Consider the following 20848-nt stretch of genomic DNA (forward strand, 5'->3'; position numbering starts at 1 on the left):
TAAAAATGGCCACCAGATGAACCATTGTCTTCACTACAGACTCATGGAGTCATCGTTGTAGGGGCAGATATCTAACATGAATCTGAAGAATATTATTCATCAAATACATGATTGCTCCTACCTCCAAAATGTGTCTTGAGACCCCAAGACTCCTGGGAGAGAAACAATGGTCCATGTTAGGTAAGCTATAACTTGCTTGTTTTTCTCAAGAAATTTGCTTGCAAATTAGAGATTCTTTGTTTGCTAGTTATAGTAACAACTGGAGCATGATAATGAGGGTTTATTCCTTGAAGGAGCACAAGGGACTCTGTCTAAAAAGAAATTTTCCTACTCCTTTGAAATATCTTCTAACTTCCTACTGTTCATTGTAGTAGCTATCAAGAGATAACACTGGGTACTTATGGATTGAATTTAGGACATCAAATCTGAAGAAGGATTTAGTCAAAATTCTAAGTAAGTTATTTTAAATAATCAGTAGTCAATATGTTTTTAGTGGTGGTCTTCAGAAGTAAAATTCATACTCTTCCAGCATACAATGTTATCCACTTCAAACATCAAACTATAGGTACTATATATTCAATTGATACTTTTTTCCTTTCAACTTCATGTTTTGGAAATACTTTTAAATTTACAGAAAAGTCACACAAAGACTATAAAAAGTTCAGCATATTAATGTGAACTCTTAGATATGTATTTTATTCTGTTTTTGTGATCCACTATTATCAACTACCAGCATTTTTTTTTTTTTTTTTGCCAACATTGCTCTCCTTTTGGTCATGGAAGCTCTTTCAGGTTGGCCTCTGTGTTGCTTCTACATACATACATCCATTTCTTAGCAATTCTTTCCTTTCTGTTACCAAGAATTATTCCAGAATAATTTTGTACTTTTTCTGTTCAGCTCAGGAATCATCTACTTCTTGACTAGGTTCTTTTTCTTGAAAAATGGTGGTTAGAAACCAAGGTTTGGGTGTTGGGTTTGCTCATTGGAAAGGTGGTATCATTGTTTCTAGGCCCTTGCAGGGGACAGACAAAGGAAACATGCATGCACACCCACATCTGTGTTTTTATATCTGTGTATATAAAATTAAATCCCTGAGATAATATTGATATCTCTAATTCAAATCCAATGATATAGGGTTTGTTCTTGTTTTATCCTTTCATTATTTGTAACTTCTTTCTCTACTTGTGAGAAATCCTGCTTTCTAGAAAATACTCACTAGTTTATTTATTCCTAGTTTATATGTAAGTTATCTTCAGAATTTCTAACCCCTACCTCTGTGAGAAACATATTCACTAACTCAAGTGTAGTGTTTGTCAATAGTTCTTTCTGTTTTAGTCTTAAAGCATGAAGACATAATACTACTTGCTTCAGTTACATAGGTTATCTTCCTTGCTACTTCAGGACCATTATATAATTGGGATTATTTGATATAGTTTGAATTTCCTTTTGGGTTATCCTGACATTCTGGTTAATTTTGATTATTTATTTTCTTGGACTGTGAAGTAATATTATGGCTCTGAAAGAACGGTACAAAATGGTACACCAAAGAAGTGTCACTACCTCTCCACCCATCTCATTCTCCTTTCTAGCACTTTCCCATCCAATCACTATGGAGAGTTTCATTCTTTCTGTTTTTATTTTGCACAAATTTGTAGTTTTCTATATATTTCCTCATGTCCTTTCTCTCTTAGCAGTCTTGATACTCTTGTTGTATCTTTGATTCCTATAAGATTTGAAAATTCCCTGAAAATGTTGTATGTTCTCTTCTACATTTTTATCACTAGAACTCCAAGAGACCAATGACTATCAGATCATCTTTTTCATTAATTCAGACAGATTAGTACTAGTAGTATGCTTTCCAAAGTATTATTATTATTGTTTTTAATCTTGTGATTGCTTTGTACCCACCATCTGTACTAGACATTTTTTTAAAGATCATTCATTACTCCAGAGACAGATCAGAAAAAGACTGCTGTCAGTGAAAACAATTAGAAAATTAGAAATATCAGGCTTTAGGATTCATCTGTTTGGAAGGGTGCGGGTAGAACTTGTGTTTTCTGACCTTCACCGGGTCTAATCAGGTCCATACCTTCCATGACATTCAGTCTTTCCAGTTTTACTGACTATGGGAACAGATTCCCCACTAAGAAAGCAGCAGGCACGTTGTCACATGACATTTCATTCTTTCCTTAATGATCCGTTTCTTTGCTCTTAGAACAAGTCTGTAAAGATTACAAGTGTGTCTCAGGGGAAAAAAAATAAAAGTATAGTAGAGCCAAAACTTGAGCAAGTTCACAAAGAATCATAAGGGGGTGGACAAGTTATTAGAATATAAATAGAAAGTACAGTATTAGCTCCAAACAAATGCTTTCAAAGTCTTTGTGTGCGCTGACAGCTTCAGATACCTGATGTAAATGAATTTTTCTCTAGAAACAATGGAATCTGTAGGTTGTGGTGCCAGCGTTGCTTTTCTAAACCTTGCTTTTCTTTCTTTTTTGTTCCAGAGGTGAAAGCAGAGCTAACTGAGGTATATATTTGCATCAGAAAGACTCCTCGGCAGCATCTATTCTAGTCGCTGATCATTTTTCATTATTTTAGGTACCTACTTGTTTGCAGTTTTCCTTTTAAGCTCCTGTCCTCCCTTCCACAAGGCACAAACACAGCCACAGTCATGAGCAGATCCACAGACACGCTAAAATGAGGATGGTGATTGGTGATGCAATTTTCCTTGAAGATTATAAGGTGAAGCCTCTATTTACAGCCTGCATTTTGTTGGAAAGCCACTCTGCTCCATTATTGGTACCTCTCTCAGTCTATTTTCTGGTGCTGTAACACAATGCCTGAGAATGGGGAATTTAGAATGTATACAATTGTATCGGGCTCACAGTTCTGGAGGCTGGGAAGACCAAGCATGCACTGGCATCTTGTGGGGGTCTTCATCTGTGGCAGGAGGTGGGAGGCAGAGACCATGTGAGCAAAAGAGCAAGAAGGTACGAAAGTCACTTTTATAGTAACCTACTCTTGTGTTATCTAACCTACTGCTGTGATAATGCTATTAATTCCTTCATGAGGCCAGATCCCTCAGGACCCAATCACATCTTGTTAGGCCCCATCTCCACCACCGACGCATTGTGGGTGAAGATTACAACACCTGACCTTTGGGGAACACATTCAAGCCACTGTCTTTTCTCCTCCCTTTGCCTAGGTGCTTACATCAGAAAAGTGAGCATGATTACTGACTCAAAGAACACTGGACCCATCAAAACATTGTTACATTTTTCAGAATTTCCTTATAAGACATATCTTGAATCCCCTCTTCACATTTTGCCACCATTCTAGTCCAAGGCTCTTCTCTTGTCTATTCATCTGAATTCCACTGCCACTGCTATGAAACCAGAATGATGTTTTGAAATTTAAATACTATGTCATTCTCCTAATTAATATACTACTACCCATTCTCCACTGCCCATAGTTTTCTGTTGTACTTATAGAAACACCAGAATTCTTGATGAACCCACTAAAACTCTATGGATACGCCTACCACTTATTCCCCCAGGTCCTCTCACTGTACATTTCCCCAGCTCTCTAGACTATGGTCACACTGACCTTGTCAGCTCCCAAACAAAACCAGGTTTTTCTTAGCAGCAGAAACTTCTTGCCTTCATCTTTCCACCTAGATCTTATTTCATCCTTCAGAACATAACTGCAGAGTCCCTTGCTAACTCCCAAGCTAAATTGTATTTCTAACACCCTGAATCTTTCTTCAGAACAGCTATCACAATTTCAAATTATTTATTTGGTTGCTTAGATTTGTGTGTTCTTGTTCACTGTATATTCCAGACCTGGCACTATGCCCAGCATATGGTAGATGTTCAATAAATATTTGTTGAATTAAAATAATATTATGGTAATTATATGCACAATTTCAGGCTATTAACTGCATTGTTCAGGAAGTCATAAAAACTGGTGAATTATCTGCCATTTTCTCCCAAAGTATTTTGCATATATCTTGGTTTTCAGATGAATGACTACTATGGTCCTCGTCATCACAATCACCACCAAACACTCCCAACTGGAACAGAGCCATCTACTCACCTCCTCTTGTATGATACCTTGAGGGTGGCTAGGGGTGGAATCCACTTTGGTCGGGTGATTTGAAGGGTATCTAGAAACATCCTTCCATCACTTCATTAGCTATACCATGTTGTGCTCACTTTTTTTGACTGGTGGCATTAAAAATCCCCTACAATATTCTATTTTAGAGAGCTAGCATGCCAGCCATATTGACCATTGTTGTCATACTCCAAGAAAGAATGATCAACTACTCAGAAACCAGATGCCCAGGGAAGGAGACAATATTGATACATTTGATTGAATTGAGGAAGACTTATGAATGTTAAGAAACACTGAAGTAGTCTTACGAGGTGGGTGTGCTGAGGAGCTCAAGCAGGACCTTCCCAGAGAACCCTGAGTAGGGTTGTTGGACAGAAACTAGAAAATGCAAGGGTTCCTTTCAGGTGGAGGTGTAGGAGCCAGAGTTTAGAAGACAGATGGACAAATTGTACTGCCCTCTTAAGGATTGGCTTTCCCTGGAAAATTTCGTTCTTACACTGAAAGTTGATTTTTTTCTTTCACTTGAGGAAAGCAGACATGCTAGACCATAAGGATATAAATGCTGTAAACAAGGCTGCCTGTGGTGAATGGCAAGCTGAATTCTCTGCATGGCTGTGCTTCAATCTCATGCCCTGACCATGATGTCTCCATAGTGGCCCTCCGCTCCTGGGTTCCACACCTGAGATGACCTTAGCTGAACTGATGGGCTTAAATTTCTTTTGTTAAATACATTTTTGTTTTTAATTGACATGTAGTAATTGTACTTATTTATCTGGCAGTGTATAGCATTTAATACATGTGGTGTAGTATGTAATGATCAGATGAGGATAATTGACATTTACCTCAGACATTTCTTTGTGCTGAGAACATTCAGAATCCTATTAGCTATTTTGAAATGTGCAATTAATTGTTTTAAAGCAGTTATCCTAGTGTGCTTTAGAATGTTATTCCTTCTGTCCAACTGTACTTCTGTACCTGAGAACCATCTTCTCCAAATGCCTTCCTCCTCAACACCCTTCCCAGGATCTATTGTACTAGTCTATTCTCCATTTCTTTGCTTTAGGGTCATTTCCAAAAAAAAAAAAAAATTTTTTTTTTCCTCTAGACCAATGTCCTAAAGTATCTCCCCTCTGTTTTCTTTTGATAATTTCAGCTTGGGATCTTACGTGGAAGTGTTTGATCTAAGTTGGATTTTGTACATGGATGGAGAGAGTGGTCTAGTTTCATTTTATAGATATCCTGTTTTCACAGGATGATTTAATGAGACACTTTTCTGCCATGTTTGCTCTGCTGCCTTTGTGAACATTCAGTTGTTTGTAAGCACATGGATTTATTCCCGGGTTTCTATCCTGTTCCATTGGTGTCTATTTTTACGCTAGTGACATGCTGTTCCAGTTATGGTACATTCCTTTTGTAACTAATTTTTTATCCTGGAGAGATATTAGATTTTATTAAATGCCTTTTCTGCGTCTACGAGATCATAATAGTTTTTGTTCTTCATTCTGTTGGTGTGATGTTTTACGCGTATTGATTTGTGCATATTGACTCATCCTCCACCCCTGGGATAAATCCTAGTTGATCATATCTATAATCTTTTTGATGCCGCTAGACTCAGCTTTTTAGTGTTTTGAGAATTTCTTCTCATCTGTGTTCATTAAGGATATTGACCTGTGTCCTTTTCTGTTGTTGTGTTCTTGTCTAGTTTAGATATCAGGGCAGTGCTGGTCTTGTAGAATGGCTTTGGGAGTTTCCTCCATTTTATTTCTTTGGAATAGTTTCAATATTATTAATTTTAGTTCTTTAAAGTTTTGACAAAATTTAGTGAAACCATTCAGTCCTAAGCTGTTGTTTTTTGGTAGACTTTTTTTTTTTTTCTGATTCAATTTCATTACCCGTCAATTTGAACCTCCTGGTTAATTGGTAGGTTATTTGTGTCCAGAAATTTGTCATGTTTCAAGGGTTTCCAATTGTTTGTGAGTGGTTATTAATACTAGTCTTTAAGAACTCTTCGTATTGCCATGGTATTAGTTGTAATGTCTCCTTTTTCATCTAATTTTATTTATTCAGATTTTCTCATCTTATCTTGGTTAGTCTGGCTAAAGGTTTGTCAATTTTGTTTATCTTTTAAGGAAACCAGCTTTTCATTTCGTTGATCGAGTTTTTCTTCTGCAGTACTGGAGTTTGGACTCAGGGCTTCGTACTCGATAGGCAGACATTTTTTGATTGAGCCACCTCTTTTACCCTTTTTGCTTTTAGTGACTTTTCATATAGGGTCTCGTGCTTTTACCAGGGCCTGAAGGACCATGATCCTCTTTTTATGCTTCCCACACAGCTGGGATGGCTGGTGGACACCACCACACCCAGCTTGTTGGTTGAGATTGGGATCTCATGAACATTTTGTGCACGCTGGCCTTGAACTGCAATCCTCCCAATCTCTACCTTCTGAGTAGCGAGGATTATAGGTATGAACCACTACATCCAGCCTCTCATTGATCTTTTGTATTGTTTTTATTATTTGTATTTATTTATAAATAACATAATGGGGCTGGTATTTAAATCAGGGCTTTGAACTTGCAATGCAGGCAATCTACCATTTGAACCATCCCTCTAGTCCACTTTACTCTGGAATTTTGGAGATGGGGTCTTGCTAACTAACTATTTGCCCAGGCTGACTTGGACTAGCTATTCTCCTGATCTCAGTCTCCTAAGCAGCTAGGATGACAGCATGAGCCATCAGCATCCAGCTCTCTGATCTTTGTGATTTATTTCCTTCTATGATTTTGTGTGATTTGTTCTTGCTTTATGTACTTCTTTCAGATGCATCATTACATTGTCTATTTGAAATATTTTTCTCTCTCTTCTCTCTCGCTCTTTCTTTGATGTAGGCACTTATTGTTGTAAACTTACCTCTCAGTCTTGGTTCCTCTAGGTTTTGGTGTTGAGTCTCCAGTTTAAAATTAAAAATTTCACTTTGGTTTCTTCATTGACTCATTGGTCACTCAAGAATGTGCTGTTTAATTTCCATACATCAGTAAAATTTCTATATGTCTTAACCACTGAAGTGATTTTCTTGTAAGCAGTGTATCATTGAGTCTCGTTTTTTATTTATTCAATCAGTCTAAATATTTTAATTAGGAAACTTATTCTTTTTACATTCACAGTTATTATTGATAAGTAAAAAGGTACTCCTGTCATTTTTCTGTTTTTTTATAACTATTTTATTATTTTCTTCCCTTATTCATCTTGGTAGTTTTGTGGTGTTCTGTGTTGATAAGATTTGATTTTCTATTTGTTCTTTTTGTGTATGTGCTCTGATGAGTTTCATATCTTGTGTGTTTTCATGTTGATAGTTATCATCCTTTTGCTTCTAGCATAGTACTCCCTCAAGCATTTCCTGTAGGGCCAATTTGGTAGAGATGAATTTTTCTTGTCTAAAGAATGCTTTAATTTCTCCTTTATTTCTGAAGGACAGTTTTGCTGTCCTTTGAGTTTTCCTGGTTAGCATTTTTGTTTCAGGACCTTGAATACAGCATTCCATTCTCTTCTAGCCTATAAAGTTTCTGCAGATAAGTCTGCTATTAGTCTAATGGGAATGTGATTATGTGTGAATTGATGCTTTTCTCCTTGTGCTTTGCAAATTACCTTCTTGTCTTGTATGTTTAACTATGATATGCCTTAAGAGGACCTTTTTTGGTCAATTCTATTAGGGTTGCTTTGTGTTTTCTAGACAAGCTTGTCCATATCTTTCTTGAGATTTGGAATGTTTTCAGCAATTGCTTGATTGAATATATTCCTATGGCTCTTCCTTTCTCTTTTCAATCTGGAATAATTGCAATGAGAATGTTTGCTCATCATTGTTTAGTGATGTTCCATAATGCTCATAGACGTTTTTCAGTCTTTTAAAGTTTCTTTCTTTCTCCCTTCTTCCTTCCTTCTTCCCTCTTTCCCTCCCTCCCTTTGTCTCTCCCTCCCTTTTTCCCTCCCTCTCTCCTTCCTTCCTTCTCTCTCTCCCTCCCTCCCTCTTCCCTCTTTCTTTCTTTCTCTCTTTCATTTCTCTCTCTCTCTCTCTCTCTCTCTCTCTCTCTCTCTCTCTCTCTTTGGTTTGGGTTATTTTAAAGAATCTGCATGGGCAGTGTGATAACTCAGCAGCTCCCCAGACTGGGCTTAGGATGTGTGAGGATTTTAGGCTTCCTCAGCAGCAAACACTTGGCTTTGGTGGATGTTGCCAAAGACCGCCAGGTCATCCTGTCCCCACTAAGTGAAACCCTTCTTGGTCCCAGGTTATTCTTGAGATATGGGCTGTGGATGCTGTCTGCTTGGTTTGCTTCTGGATAAGGCCATCATGTGTGCCTTACTTGGCAACAACTTTGCTAATCTCCACCGAACCCCAGAACTCTGTCTCAAATGCTCTTTTTATCAGTTTATGTTTGTGGAAGAAAGCATCCCAGAGAGTCTTAGTCAGCCAGCCTGTTTCCCTGACTATAAATTCTCCTGGTTGAATACTTTGCTATGAAGGTTTCCCTTCTTTATTTCTATCCTCAGGCTCTATATTCACTTCCCAGAGTTTCCAAGTATAATGAGTTTGACCAGCTTTCTATTTCCTTGCCCTTACAGAGTTTATAAAATGCTTTCAAAAATATTTTTGCATCTGATCATTTCTATCAATCTTGTGAAGTAAGAATGCATTTCATGGATGAGGTAATTGGGTCTTTTCCAGATTGGATTGACTTACCCCTTTCTGTTTGCTCAGACTTAATTTTTGCTAATAGAATACTAATTGGTTCTGATAAGCCAAGTAATGGCTTCTTGGGACAGATGCCAATTTAAAATGACCCAAATAAAAAATAACTAAAACAACAATGGAATATTCTGTAAGACCCTTAACCACAAATCCATAGACTTCAAAGCCACAGGAAGCTTGCCTGTCTTGAGATGGACTTAAGGATGCAGAGAATAAAAGATAGTAAATAGTGGGCACCTGAGTCAGTCCAAGGGATTTTTCACCGAAGACTATTGATGTGGCTTAAACTAAGGTTCTGGTCAAAAAGAGCCTGGATCCAGTGAACTGTCATCTGAAGCTGAATTAGTGCCTATTACTTGCCAGGGTTTTAAACTCAGCCCAGCAAGTGTCTCCAAGTAGTTTTGGCAAATATTCTAAACTTGCCACTCTTCCTGCATTGGACTCAGGGCATGAAGCATGTGCAAAACCTGCCAAAATTCCTGTATTTGCTGCTTTCATCATAAAAGTGTATGGGTGCAATGACATAGAAAATGGCCAGTAGTATAAACCTGGAGGGGAAAATGGTACATTTGAAAGCTTAATGGGCATTTCTTTGGTGATTTCATCATGGAGTCCAATTAAGTTCTTCACAGGCTTTTAGGCAAATAGATCATTTAAAATATTTCCACTCTCCCTATTTATTATCTTACTCACCAGCTCTCTTCTCAAGCTAAATTGCATGTATAGCACATATACACAATTATTTTATGTAGTAAAAATCCACCTGTAAGTATGTATTCTGCTGAAGACTACATGTGGTCTTTGTCTTTTGAGAACTCTCATTAGTGCATATGCAATGTCTTTCTTTTTAATATTTGCCTGTAATTGTGAAGGGCTTTTTGTTGTTGTTGTTTCTTCTTTTAGAAAACATAGTGGTAAGATTTCACTATACTTTTGCCTCCTTTGCATCTGAAAAACAGTCCGTGTATTTCACATTGTAATTTACTTATATCAAACTTGGCAATGGTACCAACTTGCTGGTTTGAGATCTGGAGGTCGAAATCATGAGGGGACAATTAATATTCAGAAAATTAAGTGCTCTTAAGTACAGTGGGTCAGAGTAGAGGAAAGAGGAAAAGAAGTATTTATCTAGGGCCTTACATTATCTTATGTAGCCCTTACCACAAGCCTGTGAAGTAGGTGTCTTTTTTCCTACCTGACACATCAGGGAACTGGGCTGTAAGGGGCTTGGTGGTTCACCTACAATCACAAAGTTAAGTAGTAGGATTTTATTGGAATCTTAATCTATCTACTTGATAGTCCATATTTTTCACTATGTACATGATCCTTGCAACTGAAATAGCCCTGTACCAAGATCACGTAGTTTCTTCAATCTACCATTGGAATAAACAGTCCTTTAAGGCAACTCTCACAAATAATGCTCAGTGCTGATGTCTGTTTCCAGGTAGTGGGTGCCTCCCTGCTTTAAGCCAGTTCTACTTTTGTGTTCCTTGCTTTACTTTAAATTTATTTCTCTGGGTTCTGATGGCCCAGGCCTGTAATCCTAACTACTTGGGAGGCTGAGATTGGGAAGACTAGGGTTCAAGGGCAGCCCAGGCTTAAAGTTCATGAGATCCCACCTCAACCAATATCTTGGCTCATTGGCATGCCTCACCCAAACTATGTAAGAGGCTAAGATTGGGAGGATGGTGGTCTGGCATGGCCTGGGAAAAAAGCAAGTTCCTACCTCCAAAATAAGCACAGCAAAAAGGGCTAGAGGCATGGTTCAAGTGGTAGAACACCTGCCTCACAAGTGTGAAACCCTGAAATCAAACCCCAGTGCCATAAAAAATGTTTTTTATGCTAGAAGTTGCATAGGGTAGGAGAACTATGGGGATGTGATTTCCTGTCACAAACATCAAATCAGTGGAAGGTATTTTGGTTTGTAACAGAGGTACCAAGTGTTAGGTTGAAAGTCTACAGCATTAGACTCTAGAGACAACTGATATCTCTTGCAGGTCCAAGAGGCAGTGGTTCCATGTCCCCAACCCTCTGCTCATGGCTATCTCTAAAGAACCAACAAACCAAGAGAGGAATTTGAGCTTCCTGAGTGTTACAGTTTGGATAGGAACACAAGGTAGAATAGTGAACTGGTTTTTCTTCTCTGAGAATTGGATAGCTTTTGAATTTGTGGCAGTTATATTTCCTAAAATGATCACAGCAGTATCTTCCATCCTACATAATTTTTTTGATCATGCGACTTTGACATTCCTCCATTGATGTGATGTCAGTGGTTCCTGTCTTTGATCTGTGATGACTTGTGACTAGGATAGAAAGGATGCTCTGTGACTTCTAAGCTTAGGCCAAAAAAGGTGGTGCATCTCCTGTCTGGTTCTCCTGGAATGCTTGCTTTGTGAAATCAGACACCATATTCTGAGGAAGCGCAAGCAACTTGCAGAGCGGTGCACGTGGAGAAGAACTCAGCTGCCTGGTTCTGCACTCCCCACAGAGCTGACATAACCTGCCAGTCAGGTGAGTGAGTTATGTTGGAGTTGGATCTTTCAAGCTGCAATTTGGCCTCCTCTGCTGATCTGTATGGAACAAGGACCAGTCTTCCCTATAATGTCCTGAGCAAAATGCAGTTTTTAGGTAAATGATTGTGTTCATTTGTAGTCACTATATCTTGGGGTAGTTTACAAGTGGAACAGAAAGAAAGCCTAGACATAAACCAATGGTACTGAATATACAATCATCTTAGAAAGTAAACCATCCCTTGCCTAATAAGAATCCTTACAACTAAGCACAGAGGAAATTTTACTTTGTTCTTTGCCACTAAAGGTGAAGTTTATAAAATGTATATTAGGTATAAAATGTCAAGTAAGCATGTCTAGAGAATTTGTCTTGCTTATTCCTTTTAGAAAATGTAACACATGCTAAATTAGACCATGGATGTCAGAGACAGAGAATTCTGTGATGACAGAAGAAAGGAAATGAGCTGATAATCTGGCATGAGAGTCACATAAAACACAATAGAAATGATAATGCCAATTTGGGGTTATATTAATGTCTTTTTAAAAACTCCAAGATAGTAAAAGAATAGAAAACAAGGCAAAAATTATTAATATTAAGAGAACAGAAAACCAAGTTTTTTAGTATAGCAATATTATAGTGGTCCAAAACAGCTCTTTTCCCTTCTTTCCTCTTCTTCTTCCCCTCCTTTCCTCCCTCTCCCTCCTTCTCTCTCTCTCTCTCTCTCTCTCTCTCTCTCTCTCTCTCTCTCTCTCTCTGTCTTTCTCCTCCCCTCCTCCTACCTGTCCTCAATAGAAGGTTGAACACAGGAAACATTATCATTCGTTCCCATTCAAGAAGCAGGTAGCTTTTTGCTTGTCTACATTGATTCCCCTGAGGAACTGTGACAAGTGACATCCTCACTGTGTTTTATAAAGTCACCATATCCTCCAGTTGCTTTTCACAACTAGGCATTTGTTTCTCCAAAACATTGTTCTACTTTTGCATATTTCTTTTTATCTCAACCAGGCAAAGACTCAACCATTCTTCTCAGTTTCCCAGACTGTAGACAATATTCACCCTAAAACACTATACAGTCAAAATAATTGCCAAACCCTTCCAGCCATGATGTCACCATGTTGATGTCATTCGTTGCCTTCCTGTGAGGTGTTCCTACCTTTTCCCTCATATGTTGTAATAATAAGAAGCCTTCTCTGAGGTTTCCTATGTCCCAGGTGTCTTAAAGCTACTGTTAAGAATCTCATTCCTTTCTATAAGTTTTCAGCACCCAAAATTCAATCCCTTGTCTTGTAACCTAAATTCTTTTCTAAAATGTGTTTGATTGACATCTAATAGTTAGACATGTGTATAGGGTACAGTGTGATGTTATGTTACATGAAATTTATGTATTGATCAAGTAACACATAAATATCAAGCATTTACCATTTCTCCCCGATGAGAACACTCACAATCCTCTCTTGAATCATATAATACCATATGTAATCATCACTCTGTTACACTCTGTGTAATAGAACACCAGCACTTATTCCTCCTGACTGGCTGTCATTTTGTACCCATTAAACAATCTTCACCCCCATCCTGTTCCCTCTGAAAACCACTATTCACTCTTCTTTTCGAGCCTAGTGTTTTAGGTTCCACTATGAATAGAGGCATGCAGTAATTGCCTTTACGTATCTAGCTTATTCACTAACATTAAGACTTCAGGTGTGTCCATGTTGGCCCCAACGACAAGATTTTGTCCTTTGTATGATGGAATAGTATCCTAGTATGTACATGAACCATCTTTGCTTTATCCACTCCTTCTATGGACACCTCAGTTGAGTCCCTCTCATGGCTATTGCTACAACAAACATAAGAGTACAAGTGTTCCTTTGATATATATGTAATCTCTGCATTTTATTCAATGGTTTTCCTTTTAATTCCCATCCAAAATTTATTGCATTTTTTTCTTTATTTTTAATTTATTTCTTGTATTCTGCTGGATCTTGGAAGCTTCCAGGGGACTATCTCAGGTTTACCATCCCCTTTCTTCAATCAAGTAGCTCAGTTCTTTCTGACTACTTCTCTTCCACTTACTTTGGCCATTACCAGTCATGGAGCAATTTATCTTGCTTGTGTTGTCTCAAGAAAGAATTCAACGTATCTATCTCTTCAAAGCAGGACTGTGTCTATTGTTTTAGATTCTCCTCATTTGTTCTGTAATGTGGTCGGTGACAAAAGCATGTGACAAAAACTTAACAAATCGGAAAAGCAAGTGTCATTATGATTAATATGTGGAATTTGCAACTGAGTGCTACTCAGCATACAACAAAATAAATTATGGCTATTGGAAGTGGGTGTGATGTAAATATATTCATTTTAACACAACATATTCTTATTAACATATTTAAGTGTGTATTGTTCTGAACTCTTTAATCTGATATAAATATATGTAGAAGAAGGAAGCTTATAAAAACAATATTTCAAAAAGGCAGATCAATAACAGATATGGTACTTCATTCTTAAACATTTGAGCTTTATGTTAGTTTCTGATGTCTTTAAATCTACTCACCAATAAAACAAAGTACTCATATTTGTTTGAATAAATTACATGTTTTTGAAATTAACAGCAATCAGATAATGCAGAACTATGAGCTCATGGACTTTGTGTACTGGTTTTTGTCTTCATTACTTATAGATGTGGATCATATAATTATCCTTCCTCACTTTTCACTATGTGTTCTTCTATTTTAGTGGAGGAACCACAATCTTCCTGTTTCTTCTCATTATATGTAGCTGTTTGCCAGTGTTGAAAGTGGTGTTGAGATGAGGACAAGTGTTGTCAGCTGGTGATGTTAATGGCTCCCCATAGCCTGGGAAATGGGGAAGAGATGGATACCTGACATATGCTTAATGCTGCCCCTCCCCCTTCATGTAAATGGGTTACAACCATCCTGGTAAGGCTCTACACCCACGGGTGAGTGGGGACACATCTATGGCTTGTAATCTAGGAAAGGAGCTCTCTGAGAGCAGAACCAGATATAAGGTATGTTGGACTTCCCATGATTTTGAATTTCTTGAGCAACTGATACTGAACTGATTGCTTTGATATGGCATAAAGCCCAGCCCATATGTCATGGCAGCTTCTCTTGGGATGGGCCCTTTGCTGTGAGTGTGGAGAATTGTCTGAACCCTGGTTGGGACTTTCTTGAGTGTTCTTCCATGGTATTTGTAGCAGAATTGAAAGTAGTTATTGCGGGTGAAGACAAGAGAGCACAAGTTAATGTGATCTGTGTTGGACCAGACTACACAGTACTGGACACGGTGCACAGGACAGGGATGGATATAATAAAGTCCTGATGTCATACCAAAATGTGTGCTTTGAACTACTTTTGATGGTAGCCTGAATACACGCTATCCAATATGGCAGCTACTAGCCAGATACAACTACAGAGTATTTGAAATGTGACTCACTTTTGTTTTGATGTGCTTTAAACAAAGACTTATTAGTTCAAAGAAAAGAATGTGGTATAGCAATTTATCTACTTTATGAATGCATGTTGAAATGATAATATTTTAGATATATTGGGTTAAATAAAATGTATCATTAAAATAAAAACTTTGTTTCCTGTTTTATTTTTTTAAATGTAGGTAAAATAAAATACAAAAAGCACACATTTTATTTTATTGGGAAATGCTGGTTGAAGACTTTATAATAAGCCAGACATGGCTTTGAGTCCTGGTTCTGATCCTTCAAAACAAGTTCACTTCAATCCATCTCAGATTTTCATAGTAATAGTAGGCATCACAATGTTTTATGAGAGTTAATTGAGATCATGTTGGAAAAAGCACTTGGCAAAATGCTTGGTACAAAATAAATGCTTAAGACATGTTTAAATAAAAGCCCCAAACTTAATACTCTGGAAATATGGATTCTCTTTTTTGCGTTAGCCAGTCATGTGGCATTGCCAGATGCACTTACTCTCTCAGGCCCTTAGTTTAGTTTGCATAAAATCATAAGCTTGTGTAAAATATCTTAAAGTATTTCATTCAGAAAATTTAGTCTAGCATGGCTCCCATATCCTGAGTTCATCACTGTGCTGGTCATGTGTGTAGGTGTCATGGGACAGGGACACAACAATGAATGTGGCTCTGTGGTAGAAACCCAGGTGTGCCTGTCCATCTCTACTCTGCTCCCCTCTCTGGAGACTTCCTTCTCTGCCATCCCAAGTTACAGAGACAGCGGCCATATGTATACAATTGTGTCCCCTGGTCACAGTTGACTGGCAGAGGAGTGAATTCCTGCCCAAGTTGGGCCATGTTTTCCTGTGAATTATGTTTAAGACAGATTTCAATTCTATCTGATGCATTCATTTTTGGTTTTTTGTCCATACTGGGGTTTGAACTTGTGCTTGCTAGAGAGGTGCTCTACCACTTGAGTCCCATCCTAACCCTCTTTGCTTTAGTTCTTTTTCAGATAGGGTGCTGTACTTTTGCCCACGCTAACTTCAGACCCCCGTCCTCCTATCTATACTTCCCACATACCTGGGATTACAGACATGCATCAATCACCATGCACCACTTGTTTGTCAAGAAGAGTTCTTGGTAGCTATTTTTGCCTGGGCTGGCCTCAAACTATGATCTTCCTTATCTCGGCCTTTAAGGAACTGGGATTTCAGGTAAGAACCACCACTCCCAACCTTTTATCTGAGCAAAGGTGACAACTGGAGAACTATCAGTGGTCTCATTTTCAAATCTATAGATGAGAAATAGAGACAATTTCTCTGTGATAACAGCAGAGTGAGAGGGAGAAGAGAGAAAGAGAGAGATCTTCTGGTTCCTTGTCATGTTCTAGTCCTTCACTCTATCTATTCTTGAGAATGGGCTGCACTTCTGCCCTGTGTGTGGGAGACCTCCCTCTATTCTTACAAGGAAACAAAACAAAACAAAACCCTTTATGCTGGTATTTGTTCAAATTCTCTTCCTTTATTTGCATCTTGGAAAGTTTTAACTGATTTGTGCATGGTTCTTAAACTTGCTCATTGTCTGCTGAGGAACACAGGCACACAAAGCCACTCCTTTACCACACTGTGGTAAAGGACTGTTATAAGAAGCCACAGAGAGGGGAACAGACAAATGCCTGTGAAGTTGGTGACAGTGCCACACCAAAAGCAACATGTGAGGAGGTCATATGAGAGCAAAGAAGACTTTTTCAGGGGGAGGAGGAAGAGGAGACATCTCCAAGCAGAGGCATGTTCAAGTACAGAGCGTCAAAGAGAATGAAATGTACCACTGAGGAGACTACAGTAGATTAGTGACTAGACCAAAGGAGCTATTAGGTCTCACAGGATCAAAATTTATTTTTAATTCTAAACATTCTTAGGAATACAAGGGAGAGAGATAGGCAATGAACTTGGAGTGAGGTCTGGATTGACCACACACTGGAGAATTTGCACCCCTTCTTTGGGAATTGGTTTCCTCGTTCTGTGGTTTTACAACAAATATGAAAACTTTGTATTTCTGCTGGGTTTGACTATGGTGATGATTTAATTTAGATATGTTTCCTTTCCTGTCAGAACAGTGTGATAGGATTTATGCTCCATCAAAGAAGTCTTGTCCCAAAGACTGATTTCATAAGCTATGAAATTATGAGAGTGAGTTTCACTGAGTAGCATCACAGCCTCGCCTGACCTAGTTATTCTCTCATGTTGGATTTTCCTTTGTGCTATGGGCCCGGTGAAACTTGTTATATACCTGAGTATTACAAAGATGAATCCTTATGCTCTGTGGAGGAAAAATATTCCTATTTGAATATGAAAAGCAAAAGTATCTCCTTTGTCTCTGTTTTTATAAAAATTATTGCTATTTAGAAGGATAGAAATGATAATAGGAAATAGGTTTGCTAAAAATCACATGCTTTCCAGTACAGTGTATTTGTCCATGTGCATCTTTTCTATTCCCTTCCTTCTGCCTTTGGCCATCAGAAAAGGGAATTCTTACTCTTTTCAGATGCACACTCATGATGATCATTTGGCCCTTTGTTGACAAGTAACACCCCAGGGGAACCAATGGCATGCATCGTTGTAATGGAGCACATGTGTTTCTGGGTGTGGATAGACTAGCTGAAGAATGAACATTATAGGCATAGTAAGGCTGAATAACAAATTAAAAAAAATAATGGCCACCACAGTGAGCAGAAGGATGAGCAGAATTCACTGAAGTTAGGCTCCATGTATTCTTCTAAGACCTCTCAAAATGCAAGGATGTGAAGTTTTGGTTCCTCAATCAGTAAAATGCCATTTTCATAAATTATCATATCATAACCAAGAAATCGACTAACATACTGAGGTTTATAGTGAAGTTATCCAGGAGACAAAATCCCATTCTTACCAGTAATTTATCTTTTTAGGTGATTGATCCACATACATTGCTTGATCTTCAGTTAACTGAAATGGAAAATGTATCACAGTATCCCACATCCACCAAGGCAGTTAATTAAGTTGCAAGCATGAAATCTTTGTGGTCTATCACACTTGAAAATTTTTCAACATCTATTTTCATGTTTATTATCATGCTTTATTATTTTTATCAGGGCTAGTATTCAAAATCTTGTTACTCTTAGTAGTTGACCTGTAGAGTGTGACTAGTTTAGGACATATGGACAATCCTTGCTGTAATAGAATGAGAAGAAAGGCCTTGATGATTTAAGGGATTGATTTAAGAGATTAAATTTAGACTAAATAAATGAGGGATGACAAATAAATAGATAGAATACCTTTTAAATGTGGTTCTTAACAGAGTTATCCATGTATGGGAAAATACAAACTTTTTAAAATGTTTAGATAAACAGTGGGTAATATTCATAGAATGGAACAAAATGTAAGTCTTTGGGGTAAAGATCTGCTGAACCACCATGCCCTCTGTAACACATCCCTGAAGGTCAGTGTTAGAAGCTAAATCCAAGGCCTGATCCAAGAATACAGTTTTTATACTGCATTTGGGTTATGACAAAATCAGCAGGTTATAATAAAATGCTCTCTCTACCTGTCCTTGGTTGAAGTAAACAAGGCTTAGAAAATATATATGAAAGTTTCAGAGACTGGTTTTACATAGTTTTAGTTTTCTAATGGTAGATTACCAATATTATAAATTTGTACAGGTTGCTGAGCTGTTATTAAAAATGACAAATCTATGATTGAAAAAGAAAATCAATCATGTACCAGACACTAGAGTACACATTTCCAGGTACACTAGCTCATTAAGCTCTGATAGTCTAAGCTGTCAAACTGTTACCAAGTCAGCAAGTGACAGGGTCATAACTCTGAAAGCGGAACTATAAGGGAAGTAACACTGCATCGTCCATAGTCCTTCCACCATATTATGATGAACTTAGGCTCTAAAAAATGCCTTTGAGAGTTGGGGATATAAGTTTATAGATTCCTAAAACCTTGCTCCCATATGATAGCGACATGCAGAGTAATCAAAGAATAGATAGAAGAACTAGGGCAGTGAGCAGCTCAACTCAAGGAGGAATTTAAAAAAAAAAAGCATGAATCTTCACTTGACATAAGATGCTCTTCCCATGGAAAAAGAAACTCAGATCAGCCCTCAGGAAGGATTCCTATATTGCTAGATGGTTGACTTAATGGCGTCTAACACATGTGCCCGTCTATTGAATTTGAGAAACAGGTTAATAACTGTGCAATATTATGAGAACTCAACACTCATAAGTCTGAGCTTCCTTCTTTGCTGTTGTGTCCATCCCATCAGTCACTCTATTGGTCATTCAAAGTCCAAGCTAAACAATCACTGAGCAGCATTGCACTACACAGAAAAGTTCTACAGATCCCAGGTCATGCTGATTTCTCCTTACATTGCAAGCAATACCTAACAAGTTCAATGAAAGCTGGCACAGTAGCCACGATGCCTCAAGCATTGAGATGAATGCTGGGAGAAATAAAAAAAATGACCTCCCAAGGTTCACAATCTTGTGAGAAAGACAGACTGACTAACCAATGGAAAACTAGCCTGCTTTCAGAGGGCTAAAATCAGGAATCACTAAAATATTAATTCCCATACTATTTCTATAAGACTGTTTACCTCCAGGAACGTCAGAGTGCCCCAGGTTTTTCTTTTCAGAATGGACATGGTAAGATGACAGTTTTGCATAATTTCTCTGTTGTATAAGTGCACCCATATAATTCTTTATCAAGAGGAAAGAACTTGATTTTGGATGAAAATGGAAGAGAAAGATCAAATATAGTTTTATGAATAATTATTCAAATATGTCTTTAAGATTTGAAGTCTTTATAATTTTAGTATGATAAATATGTGTACTAAAGTCCCCTTTTTGCACTGGTGGTAAAATTGAAAACTAGAAAAGCCAAAGGGATTGCTATAAGCCCTCAGGTAATATGAGGTAGGTTTCAACCTCTGACAACTGCCTGGTGTTCTGTTTCTGGCTCTGTATTATAGGGTACTTGTTGGGCTCACTTTGCCAGGTTCTAAGTAGAAAAATTAATCTGGTGCCATATGTTTACATTGGTTGTTTCATGTCCTCTTAGCTTCTTTTAAAACTTACTTTTCCTCACATAACATATTGTCAGCTGAGTGATGTAAGATGCATATAAAAACATAGTCATTAAATACTTCTGTAGGTAAGCACATCTCTGCAGAATTTTGTTTGTGAAACTGTAATCACGTACCTCTACCTAACTGTTAGCAAAAGAAAAAGATTAATTCTGTATGATATATACTATTTTTATGTTTCCCTGATTTACTCCCATCACTATAAATATATCATACAGATAACTGTGCATTCATAGAGTGAATTCCCTAGGAGCATGTGAACTCAGGTAACTTTGTATATATGCACCACCCCCCAAAAGAATCTTTTAGTTTTTGAAGGTTGAAGTCAATGAAAGCACTTCTTCCATATCATGGCATTTCTAAACAATGTAACATAAACATATGTCTAGCATTTGTCCCTTACTTGCCTTGCTCTTAGATGTAACTGAATAAATTCCTGGCTCTCCAAGTCCAAGAGGTAATTTTCTGTTTTCATTTTCTTTTTTTTTTTTCTTTTTTTTTCCTTTTGCCAGTACTGGGATTTGAACCCAGGACCTCACACTTGTTAGGCAGGTGCTCTACCACTTGAGCCACTCCACCAGCCCTTGTTTTCATTTTCCTTGAGCAAGTGTCCTAAACCTTTTTATTTAAAAAAAAGCCAATCTTTATTCTGATACCAAAACACATAGAAGATGACATCAATGTCATTGATGTACTCCTAATACAAATTCACCAGACGCTCACTGAAACTCATACTCCCTTTTCTTACACACAAGGATGCAGAGCTGCATAAAATAGTAAAGTGACTAACTCTATCTATCCATCTATCTATCTATCTATCATCTATCTGTCTACCTATCTATCTGTCTATCTTATCCATCCATTCATTCATCTTTAGTCATTAGTATTTTAACTATGATCAGTAACTCACTTGATAA

The 20848-nt window shown here is 37.7% G+C and overlaps 1 non-coding gene across 1 annotated transcript; it reads right to left on the bottom strand.

Moving 5' to 3' along the window:
- Window positions 1-20437: 20437 nt before the first annotated feature.
- Trnav-aac (transfer RNA valine (anticodon AAC)) lies at window positions 20438-20513 on the bottom strand. Its single transcript has one exon. It is a non-coding gene; the product is annotated as a tRNA-Val (tRNA).
- Between the last annotated feature and the right edge of the window lie 335 nt (window positions 20514-20848).

Source organism: Castor canadensis, chromosome 2 (assembly GCF_047511655.1).
Source record: "Castor canadensis chromosome 2, mCasCan1.hap1v2, whole genome shotgun sequence".
Lineage (NCBI taxonomy): Eukaryota > Metazoa > Chordata > Mammalia > Rodentia > Castoridae > Castor > Castor canadensis.